The sequence below is a fragment of the Arachis stenosperma genome, chromosome 3 (genome assembly GCF_014773155.1).
Source record: "Arachis stenosperma cultivar V10309 chromosome 3, arast.V10309.gnm1.PFL2, whole genome shotgun sequence".
Taxonomy (NCBI): domain Eukaryota; kingdom Viridiplantae; phylum Streptophyta; class Magnoliopsida; order Fabales; family Fabaceae; genus Arachis; species Arachis stenosperma.
The window spans coordinates 29,550,361-29,567,960 of NC_080379.1; the positions used below are offsets into that span (position 1 = coordinate 29,550,361).

The window sequence follows — 17,600 nt, forward strand, 5'->3', positions numbered from 1 at the left end:
ACACACTGCCTTTGGGTTCTGGATTGTTATGCTTCTAAGTACTGCTGTCACTGATTATGATAAAAATTATAATTATGTTGTTCTACTTCTTGTTTCTATTACATTCTACTCGCTGATTATGCTAAAAAACTTTTGATTGTGCAAAAGACTCTCATTATGTGAATTGTATTCTGATGATCAATTTTGATTGTGAAAAAAATAATTTTGTCTATATTTAGTGTTTTATTGAATTAATCTTAGTTAGGCAATTAGTTACATTATAATTTAGCTTTACAAAAAAGGCTAAAAGAGCGAGTCGGCCCGCTGACCCCCTGTTAGATGAGACGGTTTAGCAATTCTAGTCCGTTTGACTTTGGTGGGTCAGCCTGTTCCACCCGTTTTGGGCGGGCTTGGGTAAGGTAGGACGAGCGGGCACTCTGCGACTCTTACCCTTCATGGTTTGAAAGTAGGGTGGCGAGTAGGGATGACAAAAAGAATCCGAACCTGTGGGGATTACCTGTGATGGAGAGGAAAATGGAGACCCAGTAAGTCCCCACAGGGACAGAGTCGCGTCCCTACTAATAAACAGGGAAGGGGCGGGCACTGAAGTACCTTCCCTATGGGGACCCGCTGAATCTCCACTTGAGTGAAACTACTTAAATGCCTTTTATATATATATAAGATGCATAGCAAGTGAGGAAGAGAACCCCTAGTTTTGAACTCTCACACAGTTGCACACTTGCACTCTCTCATCTACCCACTTCTCTCTCTCTCTCTCTCTCTCTCTCTCTCTCGCCAATCTCCAACCATGCTTGGCCTCTCTCCCTCCGCTCTCTGTCGCCGACACCATCTACAACGTCACCGACTCCAACCATGCTGCCGCCATCCTCTGTTGTCGTAAGTGTCGCTGAAGTCTCCTCGTCACTCCCATGCAAGCTTCGCCATCGCAGAAGGTGAAGATCTGTCATTGCGGAAGGTGAAGCCACAACCCACAAACTCTCCTCACTCTCCAGTCCCTTTCCCTATCCCTCTCTCTCGCGATCTTGCCCATTGCCTCTGAAGATTTTCCATCATCTCTCTCACGAACATCGTTGTCTCCTTCGTTAAACCTGTCATCGATAAAGACCTTTTAGGTTTATCTTCCTCTTCTTCTGAAACTGTTATTGAACCTTGTGTTGTTATTGTGTTACTGTTAATGTGAAAATTTTACTTTCTGAGTGTTGTTGGTAGTTACGGTTAATGTGAAAATTTCACTTTCTGAGTTTTGTTATTATGTTGTTGTTAATAGATCTTATACTTTTATGAATGATGGATGAATTGGCTATGTTTTTATGTATGAATTGTTTTGTTTTGTTTCAGTTCTTTCAAAAACCTTCATCATTTACAAGGGAAGGTGAAACACAAGGTGCAGTAGCAGTGCTGCCAGCAACGGTTGAGTCTCAACAAGAAGCTAATGCTAATTTAAAAGTACCAACACCAACGAACTCAAGTAGCACAATCACAAACTGAATGCTCAACTCCTTATGGCTGTGGAATTAAAAGAAAATTAACTTCTGATGTGAGGAATCATTTCAAAAGACAAAGAATTGATGACAAGTGAAAAGCTATTTGTAACTATTGCAAGTCAAAGCTATTAGGTGGCCTTAAACAAGGGACTTCACACTTGTATGATCGCTTCAAATCTTGCAAGCTTCGCACAATTTAGGATATAAGAGTTTTCTCAAATAAACACATCCGTTAATAGTGAAACACTTATGATTGGTTCATATGCTTTTGAACCATTTTTTTCCCTAAGATATATGGAGCAAGTGCGTTTAAAATAGAAAAAGTGAAAAACATTTGTCAAGACTTGGTTAAAGAATATATGAACAAGGATATGGAGAGAGAGGGAGATTTAATGCATCATCTACTACTCTAAGCTCTACTACCCTAAGATCTGGATTTGTTGATGTTGTCATGTTGACATGGATGAAGATTGGGAGGCTAATTTTGCATTGATGTTAATGAAGAGTTAGCATTTACGAAGTTTGAATGGGACCATTATTTAGATGAAAAGGTCTAACCTAAATAAAAAAATGATGCATTTGGCATTCTTGGTTAGTGAGGCAAATGGATTGAAATTTCTAACCTTGCAACAAATTACAAGAGAATTTTTGCTATTCTGATTTCTACAATTGTTTCGGAGTCCTCTTTTAGTACTGGTGGCTGGGTTATCACACCACATGTAATACCTGGTCTAACCGAAATTAATTAAATAATGAGTTAAGTAGGAGCGAATATGGTTGGAAGATTTGGCAATTGGAATTTGATGATTTCAATATGATATTTGGATTCAGTGAATTTTTCTGAGTCGGAAGACATAGTTTTCTGCGTAAAAGTGCGCAGTGGAATTTTGACCGGCAGTACCAGCTGAGACCTGTCTGGTACTGCAGCTGAGAAAGTTGATTATGAGTAAATAAGATTAAGAAATGAGGAATTATAATTAGGGGAGGTAGAAATATTTGAAGTGCGATTTAGAGCGCTAATGTTAAAGGTTTTGGTCCAAAATTGGGCCAACGGACAAAAATAAGTGAATTGGGCCTAAGTGGGTCCAAGACCCAACATATATAAACATTAGTTATGAGCATTTCAGCTCATTTTTACCCTAAAAGAGAGGTTGGGGCGCTGAATTAAGAAGAGAGAAGAGAAGAGAGAAAACCTAACTCTCTTTGATCTTCAAACCACCATAACTTGAGCTACGGAGCTCCGATTGACGAGCCGTTTGCGGCCACGCATCGCTCTTCTCATCCTCTACAATTCTATCTAAGTTTTGTGGTGAGTATTCTATTCATCTCTGCCCAATTTTCGAAATTCTCCACTGTTACATGTTTTTGGAAAGTTAGTGTTGAAATCTTGTGATTTTGGGTGTTTAGGGATACTCCAACATGGATTCTAAATGGGTTCTATCCCTACTTCATATGGGCTGAGGTAAGAAGTGCTCAAACCCTTGTGATTTATCATCTTTATGAGCCCTAGGTTGATGTATGTATGTGATATTGGTTATGTTAGTGTATTTGGTGATTTTGATGCACAATTGGGAGGTTGGTATTGCTTGTGGAGCTTTGGTGAGGCTTGGAGCTAAGAGTTGGTGGAGACTTCCATAGAAGAGGCTCAATTGATTTGGCTACAAGAGGTACGGTTTAAGTTTCATTTAAGTACCGTGTGGTGTGATGAGAATTCCTAGGCTAGATGCCCCTAGGATTAAGTTTGGATTGTGTAAATGGTTGATGCTAATATGCATAGTTGGTATATAATGTGAATTGATGATTGGGTTGAGAATTGTGTGGCCTTGTATGCTTGGTGTATTGAGAATTTGATGTATTGGGTAATGAGTATTAATTTGTGGTTTATGCATTTAAATTGTGAAATTGGGCCGGAGGCCGTAAATTTTGGGCCGGAGGCCGGAAAGAGGTAAGGGAGGTAAGTTGATGTGTGCATTGTATGATGACACAAGTGATTGGATGAATTTCATATAATGAATATGCGAATGATTGGGTTGATTGTTGAATAATAAGGTTTGAGGAGTTGAAGGGTGAAATTATGTAGATGAAGTATGTTTGGTTTTGGGTTGAGAAATATTATGTGGTCATATATGTGATTATGATTATTGATGTCTTGATGGTATGATGATGCATGAGAGGTATATATATTGTGATATATGCTTGAGGAATGATTAAGGTTGATTTGTGGGTGAAACCACGTGATAGTGATTATGATATTGATTATGTATAATAATGGTTGATTGGAAATAGTATTGTTGGAAATTGAGATGAGGAAGGATGTATGACATGTTGATATGTTTGTAATTTAGCCATTTGCTTGAAATGGGTAAAGATGGTTATATGGCGATTTTGTGAATTGTGGTAAGGTGTTAATGTATGAGTTGAGGAGGCTTGATGTTAATTTTGATATATTTTGACCGGTTTCAAAAAGGGTTGAAATTGGCATGTTTTGGTTGATTTTGAAAAGGGTTGAAAATGGCTTGTTTTGAAAATGGCACTTTGTGGTTTTATATGAAAACATGGTTTTTGGGCATACTTTGACGGGACATAACTTGGACTACGGATCTCTGTTTTGTGCCAAATCTGTTTAGAAATGTAATTAGATCCGGGATGTCCATGCCGTTCGAAGAACGGGTGAAAAACGATTTAAAATGAGAAAGTTATGTCCGTCGGAAGATTGGGGGTTGAATCTGTGAATTCTGCAGCTTTTAACTTAGAAAATTTTTAGCAGAATGACCCTCCACGCGTAGGCGCACTTGGCGCGTACGCGTCGTTCTTCAAGAAGGCACCATCCACGCGTGCGCGTAGTGTGCGCGTGCGCGTCGATGCGCTGCACCCATTGCCCAGCCATTTTCCCGAGAGTTGTGCCAGAGTTGTGCCAATCTTGTGCTTGGGGCGCAAGTGTACCCACGCGTACGCGTGGCTGACGCGTACGCGTGGCTGACGCGTACGCGTCGTTGTCTATTTTTCAATCCACGCGTCCGCGTGAATGGCGCGTATGCGCCGATGAGTTTTGTGGCCATCCACGCGTGCGCGTGGAGTACGCGTACGCGCGGCCCTGTTTTCATGCCAAAGTTGATACTTGAGTTTTAAAAGCCAAATCTCATACTTTTAAGCCTCCGATCTCACCCCTTATGTATTAAATCATTATGATATGCTTAGTAATGAGAAAGGAACTAGGGGATGTGGTAACTTGCGAGTGAAGCAAGGGGAAAAGTTATGATCAATGGCGATCAACGATGATTATATGAGATATGGAGGATGACGGTAGGAGTACCGTGTATGCCATGAGCCGAAGGGCGATATTTATTGATAAATGGCTGGTTCCTGATTGGACCATGAGCCGGATGGCTGAGTTATTGCCGGGTCACGGCAAAGCCATTATTGATTATGGCTAAGAATAATTGCATATATGATTAATGAATAAATGTGTTAAATGGATAATAATGGAAGATGCTGAAATGTGATGTGTAACCCCGGGTAGTAGGCAGTGGCGTTGTCCACTTGCTCCGGGTGTGAGACGGAAAAGGATGTTTATGATAAATGGGTTTAATTATGGAGTTTTGAATAAATGTATTTGTGATACCTGGGTAGTAGTAAGGGTTGTGGTTCGTCCCACTTGCTCCAGGTTAATGTTTGAGATTTGATAACAATGAGGATTGATAATGTGAATTGAGATTGAATGAATATATGTTTAAGATACCTGGTCAGAGATTGTGACGCCTGGGTAGTAGCCGCAGTAGTGGTTGTTCCACTGGCTCCAGGTTGAGCTGTTAAACACCCGCCTGGGTAGTAGCCGCAGTAGTGGTTGTTCCACTGGCTCTGGGCTGAGCGGGTAGTAGCAAGGGGGTTGTAGCTCAAACCTACTTGCTCCGCAAGGGGTGTTTCTGTCCATGGTTAGCTACCAGGACATGTCGGGTTGGCTATATAACCGACAGATGATATCATCAGCCATAGGGCAGGCATACATCATTTGCATATGTTTGAATTGTTTGGGTTTGCCTATTTGCTTTGGATTTCTATATCATATATGCTATGTTACCTGATTACATGCTACTTGTTCTACTTGTACCTTATTTGTGTATTACTTGTCTGTATTGCTTGTGTTTGTACAACTGAGAGATCCCTCATGATGGTGTTGGTGGATGTTGGGGGCTGTTCTTGATGAGATGAATTGATAATGCGATTGCATAATGATGATGATTTTTGAATGAGATCATTTGAGCCTCCTGGGTAGACGCAGTGATGTGATTTCACTAGCTCCAGGCGAGGGTATGATGTATTGATATAAAGTTGCTGAGGCAGAACAGCTGGTAATGGTTTTGCTTATGATTCTAAGTCTGATTCATGAAAGAATCAGCGAATTGGAAAACATGTGTAACATGAACTAGATTTAGTATCCCCTTACGACAGATGCCTATTTATGGATTAGTGAGAATCTAGGCTGGATATTTGGTGAAAAGGAGTTTAGGATGCTTAGTGAGTTTTATTGCAGTGCATTGTATTTATTTGGCACTTTTACCGTACTGGGAACCCATGGGCCCGGGGTTCTCATTCCGTATATATCTCTTGTTTTTCAGATACAGGTTCAGGTGCTCAGAAGTGAGCTGCGGTTCGTCTGAGAGACGGCGAAGATATTTATTTTCTCTACTTTGTGTTTTGCTTAGAATCTCTCCACCTTTGTTTTGAAAAGATTATATTATGTGTTGAACTCTTTTGGAACTTGCCTATAGAGGCTCTTATGTTTCCTTTGGGAGAGATTAGGATGTACTGTCGTCAACTACTTTCATACTGTACCCTAGCCGACCTAAACTTCGCGGGTCGCGACTAGTGGCTATTACTTATGTTATATATATCTATCCGTTATCTATCTCTTAATCTCCTTTATGCCTTGTCCGTTTATCGCTTTCGGCTTCACAGTTTAACTTTTCGTTGTCGAAACGTGAGTGATACGTCTTCGCGATTTTATTTCTACTCTTTTCAGGCTTCTCGAATAATACTCCTTTCGAAATTAACTATATTTATATATTAAAAATCCACCTGAGAGTCGTACCACCGTAATATCATTGACTTATGACTCGAGCATAAGGATTTGAATATTAGGGTGTTACACCACACAGGAATAAACTACTTCCACAAACATTAAAGGCTTTGGTGTGCTGCTAAAATTGGTTTTGGAATGAGTTCAAAGGTAATATAATTAAGTGATAAGTAATACTAATATTTTTTTTTTACTTTTTGGTTGAATAGTTATACTAATTTCTTATTATTTTTAATATTTTAGATTTTCCACCATCAAATGTAAACTTTGAATATTTTACTATATAAGCTATTGGCATTGGTGATGATGTAAGTATATGATTAATTTTTTTCATTTTTATTTAGAATCAAATTAATGATATGCATAATATCTGAATTTACACTAACTCATTATTTAAATTTGTATCATTACAAACAAATTTTCTATAATCGTTAAGGAAAATTTGTATTATTAAGAGAGTACTATCACCGAACTATAATCGTCAGCCAAGAGTCCAAGATTTGTCATGATATTTTGTTAGAAACTTTTCTATTTTATTTTATTTTAATTTGTATGTTAAAGATTTAGTTGAATAGTATTGAATAGGATATTTTAACGTTGAATACGTTTGAATTAAGTTTGATTTGATAAAATTTAATTAAATTATATGAAATTTTATCATAATTGTAATTTTTCATTTTTTAAGATTTAATATCTACAGAGATGGAGCGAGGACAAGAGACAATTTCCTAAACAGGGACGGGGTATGGATACCCATTTCCATCTCTAATAGCAAGTAGTGGTGACAATGGACAGAGTAAGGGACGACTTTTCCCCCTACTTGACCCCGCCCTTCTTTAACATGTATAAAATCCAAGGTTCTGAAAACCGGTTCGAACCGTCTGGTCGAATCGGTCAAACTGTAAATCGACGAGATTTGCGGTTCGATTAGAAACTATAACCGCTAGATTTAAAAACCGTTATTAATCCGTCAAACCGACCAAGAATCGGTTAGTCAAACCGAACTGAAACCCATTCGATTTTCAATTTTTTTTTTCCAAATTAATGGCAGTGTTTTGTTTCAAACCAAAGAAACCTTAACCAAACTCAAGCACCTTCACTCACTCACTCACTCCCTCCTCCTTCCAGCCCCCTTCCTGAATCAGAAAGCAACCCAGCCAACCCTAGCCTTCAAACTCCAAAGGCTCAAATGGAAACCCTAGCCTCCACCACCGCCGTCGTCTTTGTCGAGCAGCTTTGTTGTGGTAGCCGTCGTCTTTGTCTATCCTCTGGTCGCTTTCGACTTCGCCTGCCCTCTGATCGCCATTGTCTTCATCTGCTCGCCGAAGGTCAATGCTCAATGCTCCCGTTGTCTCATTTTACATCGCGACAGCTCTGCTGTGCTTGTTCGCGAGGTTGCAGTGAAGCACACCCGCAGAACTACTAGCGTTACTCTCGTTCATCGCGCCACCACCGTTCATCGCACTGATGATTTGATTTTTGATGGTTTAGAATTTCACAAATGAATTCTCGTTGCAAGTATAGTTCCTAAACCAAACAATAATCTTTTCATACAAAAAGTTGTTTGTCACTAAAACAAACCCCTAAATTTATAAACCGAAGTATTGAAACCTCAGGTTGTTCTCCCTAGGAATTACAATAAAGTGTCTTGTTATTGGTTGTGAGTTATTTTGGGGTTTTGATGTGAAGCATGAAAGATAAATGGCAAGAAAGTAAACTAAGGCCTAAAAAAGGTCTTGGCAAGGGTTGGTGGTCAAGGATCTCTATCCTAATCACTAACCACAATATGAGAATTGGCAAGGATTAATCTCATTAAATCATCCTCTAACTAGTAGTAAAGGAAAGTCAAATGAGCTATATCAATCCTAGTCCATAAGTCCTAACTCTCCACTAATTCAATTAATGAGAACTAGAGTAAATGGCTCCAATCATCAATTACTTGGACATTAGTAACTCAAGAGCTCCTAAGTTACCTTTTCAAGCCAAGAGTATAAAATTCTACTCTAAAATCCAACCAAGCATTTCATCAAACACTTGGAAGGTATAAAAGGAAAACATAGTAAAATTGCAAGAAAAATAAATCTACACTACTCAATTGCAAGGAATTAAACAACAACAAATCAAATAAACACAATTATTATGAATTACCTCTAATTGAATTGAAAGAGAATAGGAGGAACAAAAGTAGATCTACAACAAAGTATAAGAACAACATAAAGGAAATTACAACAAAAGAATAGAGGAAGATGAATGTAACAATAAAGAATTGAAAGGTAGAAGTAGAAGAAAGCAAAGATTAAAACCTAGATCTAAGAACTAATCCTAATCCTAATCCTATAGAGAAGTGGGAGCTTCTCTCTCTAGAAACTACTTCTAAAACTAAACTATGACTAATGGTCAAAAGTATGTTGATTCCTCTTCAATCCTTGGCTTAAATAGCATCAGAAATGAGTTGGATTGGGCCCACAAGACTTTTAAAATTGCTGACCACGTGTTGCATTAAGTGGGTCATGTGCCACCATCGGCGCGTCCGCGTACCGTGCGCGTGCGCGCTTCTATGCGTGATGCAACTATGGCAAATCTTATATCGTTTCGAAGCCCCGGATGTTAGCTTTCCAACCCAACTAGAACCGCATCAATTGGACCTCTATAGCTCAAGTTATGATCAATTAAGTACGAAGAGGTCGGCTTGACAGCTTTTTGGTTCCATCATTTCTTCATGAGTTCTCCAACTTTACATGCTTTTTCTTCATTCCCTTGATCTAATCTTTGCCTCCTAAATCTGAAATCACTTAACAAATATATCAAGGCATCTAATATAATCAAGGTGAATTAAATTTAGCTATTTTGAGTCCTAAAAAGCATGTTTTTACTCTTAAGCACAATTAAAGGAGAATATACAAAACCATGCTATTTCATTGCATAAATGTGGGTAAAAGGTTATAAAATCCCCTAAATCAAGCATAATATAAGCCTTACAAATGGGGTTTATCACGCACCTCTGTCCTAGTTGCCATTTAGCACCCTGTTGCTGCCTTCAATTGCAGTTTCTTCTCCTTCCTCGTTCATTGCTTTGCTCCGCCATGCGACAACAGATCCACAATGAGTGAGGTCACGTTTTGCTGTACGAAATTTCTTAGATCGAAATTCTCAAGTCTCAATGTGCAGTTCTTGTACTGCATATCTGATTTTTAACTTTTGGTATGAAGTTTTTTAGTTATTGAAGTTGGTTTTGTTGTTGCCGAATTTGTGTTGCTGCTTCATTGTAATTACTAATTTGCTATCATATAATTTTTGTTGTTACTGATTTTATATCTAAAATTGTAGTTGATAATTGTTGAATTGTTGCTTGATTTTAGCAAGATTGAACACATATTTAGTTGTTAGCTATGATTGAACCATCTTAGAGCTTTTCCTCCCATGACAGGAAGGACACTAAGACACTAACAAGGGACACAACTTATTTTTCATTTTTTTCTTTCATTATTCTTGTTAATTTTTCATAATTATATTTTTTATTATTATATTTTTTATCTTAAATTTTTTGAATGAAAAAAATGAGAATAAATTGGATTTTTATAATTTGTTCTAGTTTATCACCAAACAGAATATAAGAACACAAATATTTGTGTCTCTGTCCATCAGTGTCTTGTTCTATCTTGTTCTCAGAAACAAACGCAGAGTAATTTGCTCCATCAATTCTAACGGAGGACAAAATAGTCCTTAGTAACTTTAACAGGGGACAAAATGGTCCCTGACCTCCTCTATTCAGAAACGACACTGTTCTCCCCAAATTTCTATCATATCTCGCATAACACTAACAGTCTAACACTGTAACTTCAAGCTACAGAATGCACACTTTGCAACTTCAATGTTCACAAGAAGAAAAATCCTCAAGTTGTTCTCAATCAATTCAAGAAGCTAATGACTATGTATCTCAAGTACTTGTCATCTTCGATAGATCCCATGAATCTAGAAAGTAAGTCTGATTTGTTAAGGCCTATCGCCGACGTCGTCATCTCCCTCCTCCTTTACCCTATCATGTCCTTGACCACATTATCCACCACTTCGATTGCTTCCTTAAGCTTCTTCTCCGAACCAATATTCAATAATTGCTTCAGTTTCCATATGAGCGGACAACAGCAACATTGCTCGTTGTACTGATAGCTTGGATGTGAGGTCGAAGCTGTCTGCCAACTTGGACTCTAGGAAAGAAGGAATGAAGTACTCGGAGTCCATTCCAAATGAGAATTTGCATATGATATCGAAGAAAAATCTTCTCATGATGTCCTAATATCCAACAATCTATATTGCTTGCGGAGAGTGGAGAAAGGCGTGCCCTTGGAGTAGTGGTGGATGTTGTTGGGGTTGGAGGTGATGCTGTTATCAAGGACGTGGAGGTGGATGTTTCTGGTGGGTGAAGTACGGAGGAGGTGGGTGTACCAGTCATAGAGATTCAGGAAGTATGTGATCCATGACATGTTGAGGTAGGTGCGACACATGTGGCAATTATACCATGACTTGATCTTGGAGTTAAAGAGGAAGAAGGAAAAGATGTAAAAGAAGACTGTGAAGATGAAGAAGGAGAGTATGAATGTTAGGGTTATGCGAGATATGATGAAGATTAGGGAAGAATGATGTCGTTTTCGAACAAAAAGGTCAGGGAACATTTTGTCCCCTGTTAGAATTGTCAGAGATCATTTTGTTCTCTATTAGAGTTGTTAGGGACTATTTTATCTTTCATTAGAGTTGAAGGAGGTAAAAATCTAAATGACTGATGAAATTAATTGTTAAAAACTAATCGAATAATTAATTTTAATTAAAGACTAAAATGTCTTATTTAAAATTATTTGAGAACCAAAATGAATAAATACTCGATCTATAATGTTCTTTTCTTTTCTTGTATGAGACCAAATTCCGATCTTGGCAAATGGAATGACATCATATACACTGATTAAAAAACAAAAAATTCTGCGATCCAATCCTTTTATTATTCACAACTAGAAAATGGTTTAATACAGACAGATTTACAGACAGATTTGGTATATATTACAGACGGATTTTTGGTTACCGACGAAATTACCGACGGATTTTGTCCCTCTGTAAAAGCCTCGTCGGAAATTATTTACCGACGGATTTTTTTCCGTCGGAAAATTACCGACGGATTTTTACCAGTTACCGACGGATTTTCCCTCTGTAAATTCTCCCTCCATTTCCTGAAGGCGACAAACTTACAGACGGATTTTTCGTCTGTAATTACAGACGGATTTTCAGACGGATTTTCCGCCTATAATTACAGACGGATTTTCAGACGGATTTTCCGTCTGTAATTATAGGCAGATTTTCAGACGGATTTTCCGTCTGTAATTACAGACGAATTTTCAGACGGATTTTCCGTCTGTAATTACAGACAGATTTTTCGACAGATTTTCCCTCTGTAATTTAAACTTTGGAAAATCATGATTACAGACAGAAAATCCGTCTGTAAATCCATCTGTAAGGTAAAATAGAATTTTTTTTACTTTTTCTAATTACAAAATAAACTTGTTTTCATACAAAATAAATATAAATTTAATACAAATTTTTATCTAATTTATATTCGAATATTTATAATATTTCAAAAAATAAACAAATTCATCGTATTATCAAATTAAAAGAAAGGTACTATATTAAACAAGCAAGTCAATATAATTCAAAGCATAAAGAAAATGTATTGATACATCAACTATAATCCTCAATATATTTTTCAACCATACTAAAACTATCAACCATACTAAAAGCTGTGTTATTCTCCATATTAAAACAGAAATTGAAAAATGCCAAAAATCTCTATATCAGTTTAGACCTCAGTTACAACAATCTCTCAGGTGAAATCTCATCTTCTCTTGGGAATCTATTGAAATTAGAAGCACTTGATCTTTTCCACAATCAACTCACTGGAGAAGTCCCTCCACAAGTTGGTGACATGAGCAGCTTGGGAGTGCTTTAATATTTAACTGTGTTAATTATGACAAAAAGCAACACACATCTGCAAGCTGTCAAAAAATTAATCCAAATGAAATAGCAACAAGAAATTAATATGTGATCAAGAATGTTCCTGACACGCAAAGCCAAGCATGGACAAGAATGGTTAGATAATTGCAAGTAATTAACCTCCAAGTTCTTAAAATCTCCTATATAGTTAAGTTTTAAATGACAGGATTGAACTTCATATATGTAATTGAAAATGTGATCATAGTAGTTTAAAGCAATGCAAGACAACAATACAAGAAAAAACAATACCTGAATACTCTGAGTTGTGATGTTCTAATGGATCAGGAAGAATTATGAAAGTGATAGGTGGTGGTTATTGTGCTGATCAATTATGAAAGTTGGTATTATACTATTATAGAAGTGGGGTTTAATTTTAACAACAAGAGAAGAAATAAAGAGGAAGATATTCTCAATTCTCAATAAAAATAACTCAAAAAAAAATACACTATTATAGAAGTGGGGTTTAATTTTAACTCATTTTGTGCATTAATAAGCATGCACATTGAACAATTAGCTCGCCAATGCTTGCTTTATTTGCGCAAGTAGTTCTACACATTTTGAAGAGTTCACATTCTTTGTTACAAAATTTGAATCCAACCAACAGCTAATAATTGTTTTAATCCTTCATGTCATTGCTTACACAGCTAAAAAGAAGCAAATGGGACACTTGAAAAGTATAAAATGTTAGATAATTCTATGATGAAGAGGTTTTTGTGTGAAAAGAATAAAATAATATATAATTTATGTTAAAAATTAATAAAAATAAAATAATACATTCTCTTAAATAAGTATTTAATTATCTATTAAAGAAAATCTTTATTTTTTTTAGCATTTTTTCTCTTAGTTTTTATTGTAATTATTGCAGCTGATTAAAAACTTATTAGTTACTTACATAACATTTTCAATAAGGGAGTCCATATAGGACGAGTTAATTAATAGGCTAACCAAACATTAAAAATCATTTGTAACATTACCAAAACCAGAAACACCATAGCCAGCTCCAAGTTCAATTACACGTTTTCCTTTAAGTTTAGCTGGAGAAAACCTTCCCTTTCTGCAATTCCGTTCCTGAAAAAACTAAATTATATTTATGACAGGACAGTTCAGAAAATGTTAGGAGGATCAACAACTTACAAGAAATTTGGCAAAAACAAGTGATGAATCCCACACTTTTGTTCCTAAGTGCTTTGAATTGGGATCCTGACAAAACAAAATTGGCATTGTCAAATATTTTATAGATAAAGAGGAAAAAGAAAAAGGAAAACTTCGGGGGGTAAATAATCGAATAATGAATTCAAATCCTAGAAGCTAAAGAAGAAAGCTATTAAATCATGATAATCAATAATCAATAATCAATATGAATCAGAAGCAGGACTTCGAGAAAGCTATTAAATTATCCATTCCAGCAGTAACATGATAATGCAGTGCAATTTTGGTGTGGTGTTAGATCAGTGGAATCAAATCATGTTTTAACTACAATAAGCAGATTATAGATCCAAAGTTATCAATCTACAGAGAAACAAAGAATGAAAAAACCATGGAGCAAAGTTCGACTTGGAATAGATTAAAAAAAAATATCGCAGAATTGGGGGAAGAAAGAAATGAATCCAAGAACAGTGTGTGAAATTAGAAACTGATACAGATGTAATTACAGCTACAAATCTTTGATGTAATCACCCTGTAAAATTAAAAAGCAAAACAGAAGGAAAAGAGAAGATATTAGTGCTGAATCAGGAACATGGTGATGAAAGTGATTTGTAATCGTCAAACGAACTTAAATATAGCAAAGCCATTACATAAAAGAAAACAGTTTATGCACTTTCACTTTCATGAATGGAAACCTGGATTTTGTTCAGCCTTATTGCTTAATATTCCTATAAAAGGTATCTCCTTTTCCATGAATGCTGAAGATCCGCGCCGAGTTTTCTTGCGATAAATGCATGTCCTGACAATATATTCAGACAAAAAATTCTTGACAAAGTTATGCTTAACCCAAAAAAAAAGAAAAAGGAAAGAAAGGAGCATGATAAGGCCCTTAGAGACATTGCGTCGAACACATGATAGACATGAATATATTATAACATTATATCCAACATAAACATGAAAGTTAACACCATCAAAATAAGTAGAAGCCATGCAGGTGCACACATTACAACTAACAAGTATTTATTTGAAGGAATGATATATCGATCACAAGCAGCAAATGGGAAAAAGATGGAGATTTTGAGAAAAGGTCCCATAAGAAATAATCCTACTTACAATTATAATCTATAAATACAAAAGGCTCCTATAACAGTCACCTCTGGTTCCTCAGCATTGAAGTTCAGAGCATAGTTATTTCCAATTTTCATGTACATCCCACACTATCTACCTTCCAACAAAGTTAAATATAACGAATGCATTATAAACAAACAAAAGAAAACCAGAATCAGTTTTCATTTTCTCATGAGATCCCATGTGTTTAATGTTACAACAAAGGAGCATGAGATATAAACCAAATCAGCATAAGAACCTATTCAAGGATTAAAAATAGAATTAAAAAATTAAATACTGCAATCAGCAATTCATCATCCAAAAAATAATATATCATTAAAGTTCAAACAAGGAAAATAACCAAAAAAGCCATCAGATCAATGAAGGACCTCATCAATATTGATTTTATCCATTGACATTATGTAGCAAATTTAGCATTCTTATCTAAGAATCCAGTAAATATAGTAGTTTCTAACGCAGTATTCTATCAACAGAAAAGAGAAAACATGTGAATACATACATAGTGAAGGAACTTACTGATAAAACATTGTCAATCTCATTTTCTGATGCATGTTCTGAAATATGAAGTAAACTATTTTAGGGAAAAAAAAGAAGGGATTTATTAAAATAAGAGTAAAAAAAAGGAGGGATTTATTTATTTATTTTGAAGGTTGTGAAGAACACACCATTTTCCATCATGGATTGCAACTGCTTGACTGCATCCTGGTTGCCAATACCCATCTTCAACTGAAACAAGGACAAATCTGCAACTGAGTTCTTGAAAAAGTGTGACCTTTAACACTAGCACAGGAAGATTCTACCCATTAAAGAAAGAGAAACTAAAATTGATTGATTCAGGTTCCCCAATGGGTTAGAGAAGAAGGTGAGGGTTGCTAATGCTTCTCCACCATGAAAGGATTCAAACTTTGTTTTGATCAAGTCATGTGAAAGCATGGAAGGGAAAGGGTGGTGGTGTTGTTTTTGGGAAAAGTATAATCAAAAGCAGAAAAATATATATAGGACTACTAAATTTCAACATCATCAACAACCACCTTAGATTATTTTTCTGTTACATAACTCCAATTATTAATAAGATACACACCAATTAATTAAAACACTTTTTCATAAATAAATAAAGAACTAGTTAACCTTGGTAAGAAGGATTTGGGCTCCTGCATATTTAAGATCCCAATTAAATTCTGTTACGCTAGCACTTATCGATTCTTCTTGTATGTACTTCAAATACGCAGGCTTCCTCGTAGCCATGTATAACCATGTTGCTAACCACATAAGTTCATCCTGTATTATCCAATAATTATTATAAACAGCCACATCATCGTATATATATAACATTCACTTGATAAGATTGATAGGAAATGATTACATTATAGCCTGAGTAAGAGCAGTAGAAGGGACACTCTCCATCATAGGTTCCTTTGTGTGATTTTGAAAACACAAAAAGCTGCCAATAAAATAAGATACAAATTAAAATAAGAGCATGATTGTGTTTAATTATATATAACAAAATATTGTAACATACCGATTTTGCTTCGTTTTAACTCATAATTTTGGAGCCTCTGTTTCATGAAGAGATCCAACTCCGGTGAAAGTTGCTGATTCACATTTAATCTCATTGTAAAGTTACTAGGGATCATATTTCTATACAAAACTGTGAAAAAGAAGAAACGCACAGGGTTAAGAAATTTAAAATTTTGAACCTCATCATGCTATTCAAGTAGTACGCAAGAAAAATTGGAACAAGTTTCTTCGGCTGGGGGTTAGATCCATCTGCTGCATTTTCTGCAAGAGTTGAGACAATGATTTAAGCTTAAAGGCTCTTATCACGATAGAAGTCAAGGTAAAATGATTAGTGACATCTCACCATTTGTTCCAGCAACTTGCTGGGTTCCCTCTTGACTACCAGCTTCTCTTTTAATATCAGCCCCGTCATCTCTATCATTATCATTTCTATCACCATCATCTGAGGAAAAAGCAATTTGCTGCTCGTTCTTTTGAGGAAAAAGCAACTCAAGGGGCGCCTACATCTGCCAAATTATATTCAAATTAAATCTGAATACAAGTTTCCAATAAAGAAAACATGAAAAAAAAACAATTCTTTAAAAGTTTGGAATTTGATTAAGATAGAAGCAAATCACTTCCCCAAGAAAGGGCCTTAAATTTTACCATGATATAAAAAATAAAAATAAAAAAAGGGTCCAAGAAAGACCTGATGATGCCCGTTTTGGGTGATTTTCAGCTGTGGAGAGTCCCCATCAGCTGCAAATTTAAATGCAACGCCAACAATTATCATCAAATACTTGGATTTCTAATTCCTTAACTAAGAAAAATGTCCCAAAACATTTGAGTTGAGGTTTGGTTTTACCCATGAGAGAAGCTGTTCCACCCGATTGATTCAACCTCACCCACTCATCCACAATTTCCTTCCACTTCCTGCAAATAAAACAGCTCAATCAAGTACACTGAAATTATGATAAGATTAATTCAATTTTGAAAATAAAAAGAAAAGTAGTGTTTAATCAACAACCTCACAAGTAGCTTCACCAATCTGCGAACGCCATTGGAGGAATGCTTCCGCAACCGATTCACGTGCCTCCCAATGTTAGTCTCCTGCAAGGAAAAACCAAACATCATTATACAGGAAAATAAAATTAATTCAAAAAAAAAGAAGCTAAGTTACCTTCAACGCTTGGAACTACATCTCTGCCACCAGTTCAACAAGAAAACTTATGTGT

At 36.2% G+C, this 17,600-nt stretch overlaps 2 long non-coding RNA genes across 2 annotated transcripts; both read right to left on the reverse strand.

Annotated features, from left to right (window-relative positions):
* Positions 1-16,054: 16,054 nt before the first annotated feature.
* On the reverse strand, positions 16,055-16,465 carry LOC130967750 (uncharacterized). Its single transcript, XR_009081427.1, has 3 exons — positions 16,388-16,465; positions 16,232-16,309; positions 16,055-16,146 (listed from the first exon to the last, which is right to left on the reverse strand). It is a non-coding gene; the product is annotated as an uncharacterized LOC130967750 (long non-coding RNA).
* A 103-nt stretch (positions 16,466-16,568) lies between these two features.
* LOC130967751 (uncharacterized) lies at positions 16,569-17,474 on the reverse strand. The gene is made up of 5 exons (XR_009081428.1): positions 17,393-17,474; positions 17,231-17,298; positions 17,075-17,124; positions 16,730-16,892; positions 16,569-16,647 (listed from the first exon to the last, which is right to left on the reverse strand). It is a non-coding gene; the product is annotated as an uncharacterized LOC130967751 (long non-coding RNA).
* Between the last annotated feature and the right edge of the window lie 126 nt (positions 17,475-17,600).